Genomic DNA, 4,489 nt, shown 5'->3' with positions numbered 1-4,489 from the left:
CTTCAGTTTGGAATGATGAAAAAGTTCTGGAGAGGGATGGTGGTGATGGCTGCACACTCTGTGAGCAAATGCACCTAAACGCCACCGAACTGTTCACTTAAACTTGGTTAAAATGGTAAATGTCATGGTATGTATATTTCAGCACAATATACAACAAAATGCACACTGAGGGCAAATCACAGCTGAGGTAAAATGCAGGCACATGCTGAGCACCTGGAGAACAGCTCTTGTGAGGGGCACATGGTCGGCCCACCACTCGCAGGAGGCCAGGAGACACCAAGGCTGATTCTGACCTGTTCAAAGCTCTAACCCACAAAGGGCTCTTAAACAATGTGATGAATAGACAAAACTAACTGTTCCCAGGAACGGCGGCTCATGCCTGTAATCCCAGCACTTTGGGAGGCTGAGGCAGGAGGACTGCTTGAGACCAGGAGTTAGAGAACAGCCTGAGCAACAGAGCAAGACCCTCTTCTTCACCAAAAAAAAAAAAAAATTTAAATTAGCTGGGCATGATGGTGCACACCTGTAGCCCCAGCTACTCAGAAGGCTAAGGAAGGAGGATTACTTGAGCCCAGAAATTTGAGGCTGCGGTGAGCTTTGATCATGCTACTGCACTCCAGCCTGCGTGACAGAGTGAGACCCTGTCTCTACTACTACTACTACTACTACTACTAATAATAAGTAGTAAACCTAGGTGTTCACTGTATGAACTCTGTGGCTGCATCCCGGGACATGATGAGGTGCAATGCGCCACACCTTCAGAGCTTCGGGGGCCCACGCCTCTCCTCTCGTGAGAAGAAGACCTCATGCAGAGGGGAAGGGGCTGACTCGGGTACAGTCGTCCAGGGAGGGCGGAGAAGGCTCTGCCAAATGCAGTCATTCCATGCTCAATCCTTGATGGTTTTCACATGAACAGAAAGCAGGGAAACACTGAATCATCACAGAGGGGAATTTCTTATGAGTCTAAAAGTCCAGATGGCAGACAAGTGTATATAAAAAATGCCTGTTGCTACCCGATAGATCATAGCTGTTCTAGAGCTAGACTTGAATGATTTGAAGGAAAGTTTCAAATAAAGTAATTTCTGGCCCTCCTTGTTCTTGGAAGGACATCTTAATAAACTAACAACAATGACAAACTCAGCAACAATAATTGGTATCAAAATGCAAGAAAAGCTCACCCACCCACCATCCCCAATGTCACTCTTGTTTTTCATGTTTTTTTTCCCCCTTTTTTGAGGCAGGGTCTGGCTCTGTTGCCCAAGCTGCAGTGCAATGGTGCAATCACAGCTTACTGCAGACTTGACCTCCCAGGCTCAAGTCATTTTCCCACCTTGGCCACCTGAGTAGCTGGGACTATAGGCGCACACCACCATGCCCAGCTAATTTTCGTATTTGTTGTAGAGACAGGGTTTCACCTTATTGCCCAGGCTGGTCTTAAACTAATGAGCTCAAGTGATCCTCCCACTTCAGCCTCCTAGAGTGCTGGGATTACAGGCGTGAGCCACCGTGCCCGGCCTCCATGGGTAGTATTAACTTGCACCTGAGACCTACCAGGCTCTCACAACAGGTTCCCAGTCCCTTGCTGATTAATGCAGGGTAGGGGAGGGCATGTTCGTGAGATTTCACACGTTCATGATTGACTTTCTTCATGGTCATATTATTGCACCGGGAAAGCAGATCCCGTGCTCACAGTGCAGGTGCCATGGGGAGGTCATGACACAGAACAAATCAAAGGCACATTCCACACTGTCCGTTGAAATGACTCAAGACACGTTTACGCTTATGCACGGGTGTAACATCTGATTAAGCAAAAGATATCAAACTTGGGTGACCCTCAGACCATGTGCGGTGTTTGTTTAAAATGAAAGACCCCTCACCCCAGATGATTAGGATACGCCACAGAGTTAGAAAACCATGAATACAAGCCACTGATGATATAAAGCCCAGGAAGAAGCAGGGAAACAGCATAATCAGATGGGGTGAGTGAGATGAAGGAAAGCTTCCTGGAGGAGGAGGCTGGAGAGCTTATTTGTGGAGGAGATGATGGCAATAGGTGAATGGGGAGGCCAAGGGCCCTCACCTCTGTGCCAGGAAGAAAAGCAGACAGCGTGGGAGCTGGAACTGGAGAGGCCTAACGGGGGCGTGGGCTTAAATGGTCCCGTCCCTCTGTATGATAAATGTACCTGACAGCAATCACTTAGGCACACCCTGAGAATGGCCCTCTATGACCGAGGCACCCGCATGGGGTTCAGGGTTCCAAGCTAAGGAATCCAGGAGAAGCCAATTGGAGATTTGTTCCTCATCTATGAGGAACATCTGAGCAGTTTCCCTGCCCCGCCCCCGCCACTGCATGCACAGGGGATCAGGGCTGTTTGTTTTGGGGTATGTGAAGGCTGCCAGGTGGAGGTTGTCGGGGGAGGTGCCAAGTGGACATGCTATTGCTATATAAACTGCACGCTTTTTGAAAGCTCTTGCGGTTCTCCTGCTCAGCCCACTGCCACTGGACTCTCTCCCCTGTATGCAAGCCCCCAACAGAACCCTATGTCTTGTTCGCTGGCTCTGGGTCTCTTCTTCAGCCTCTTGAACCTGCTGCCTTCCCATGGAGTCGACAGGGGTTCGGCATGACACCCACCCACATTCAGATGGAACATGCCGTGGGCCCAGCCAGGGCATTCTGAGGTGGGAAGGGAGGCCATGGACTGCCCGTGAAGAAGCATCAGAGCCATCCCTGAAGCCCAAGTGGAAAAAGAAAATTCAAACACTTGTCATACCTAGACATCAGGCTGGGATACATCATGCTGCTTGGTCTTCAGGTGGTGAGAAAATACATGAAGCGTCTTGCTCCATCACCCAGGCTAGAGTGCAGTGCTGCAATCGCAGCTCACTGAAGCCTCGACTTCAGGTCCGAGCAATCCTCCTCTGTCAGCCTTCCAAGTAGCTGGGAGTATAATATTTTTATTCTTCTTTTTTTTTTTTTTTTTGAGACAGAGTCTCCCTCTGTTGACCAGGCTGGAGTGCAATGGCATGATCATGGCACATTGCAACTTTGATCTCCCGAGCTCAAGTGACCCTCCCACCTCAGCTAGGACCACGGGCGTGTGCCACCACACCTGGCTAATTTTTATAGAGACAGAGTTTCACCATGTTGCCCAGGCTGGTCTTGAATTCCTGGGCTCAAGTGATCTACCTGCCTTGGCCTCCCAAAGTGCAAATATTACAGGAGTGTATCACCATGCCCAGCCTATTCTTTATAGACACAGGGGCCTCACTATGTTGCCCAGGCTGGCCTTGAACTCCTGGCTTCAAGAATCTTTCCACTTCATTCTCCCAAAGTGCCGAGATTACAGGCATGAGCCACCACACCAGCCAAACTATTTTTTTAACAAGAGGAGAAAAGTGAATGTGTGCTTTCCCTGAACAGTAAGCAGCAGATATAAGCAGTGAAAAGAAGACAAGGACACTGCTCAAAAGAGACACCAGCAGAGCTGAGCCAGCAGCACCTCAGATGTCATTTCCCAACTGTGCTAAAAATCCACACATACACACAAAGACACACAGACACACACACACACAGACACACAGACACACACACACAGACACACACACACACACGCTCTGAGTCTGACTCCAGCAGTAAGAGCTGTCCCTGTCCTCATGCAGCAGCTTATGAGCCCCGCTGTCCCAAGGTCTCTGGAGAGAGGAGAACTGAAGCCGGGTCCCGAGCAGTCAGGAGTCAGCGTGAGCCGCGGTTCGCGTCTGTCTTCCCTGCAGGCTGTCCAACGCCTCAGCTCAATGAATGAGAAGCCGCTTAGACAAGGGATGTGAGCCTGAGCGCTCTGAGCATGTTCACTGGCGCATCCTGAACACAGGTTCCTCCAGGTGTTCATTTGCCTCACCTGCAGCTTTGGTCCATGAGCCATAACCCATGGAACCTGAGGCATCTGAATAAGCATTTCAGTGCAGGAAAGTGCTATCTTCACTAACTTTCAGCTACTGCAGCAAGTTTGGAAGAAACTCAAAAGAGAAAAGATGGATTCAGCCTTACAGGTTCCGTCGGGAAATGGTCCCTGTGGATGCTCGGCTGTGGCTATTAACCCCACACACTCATTAAACAGCTTTTCTGAAGAGAACACAAAGGAGAAGGGAGGCTGGTTAATGCAATTTGAGGAGAGAAATGTACGATGGAGAGGTAATGGAGTGCATTCAGTCTACTCTACATTTTTATTTTAGTTTTTAATTGACAAATAATAAATGTACATATTTATGGGATACATAGTGATGTTTGAAGACATTTAATATATAGTGGTCACAGATTCACTAGTGGTCACTAGTGATGGCCCACTAAGCCCTAGATACATGAGCTCTACCATTCTGTCCTTGGGGAAGTCACCTCCCCAGTGCAAGTGACTTATCCACTTAGCTCACTTGTGGCAGCCCTGGAACACAAGTCCTCTGCCTCCTAAAACTCTGCTGTTTCCATTGTACCACC

This window comes from Trachypithecus francoisi, unplaced genomic scaffold, assembly GCF_009764315.1.
Source record: "Trachypithecus francoisi isolate TF-2019V2 unplaced genomic scaffold, Tfra_2.0 Contig00215, whole genome shotgun sequence".
Taxonomy (NCBI): domain Eukaryota; kingdom Metazoa; phylum Chordata; class Mammalia; order Primates; family Cercopithecidae; genus Trachypithecus; species Trachypithecus francoisi.
Note: the sequence above shows the minus strand (reverse complement) of the source record.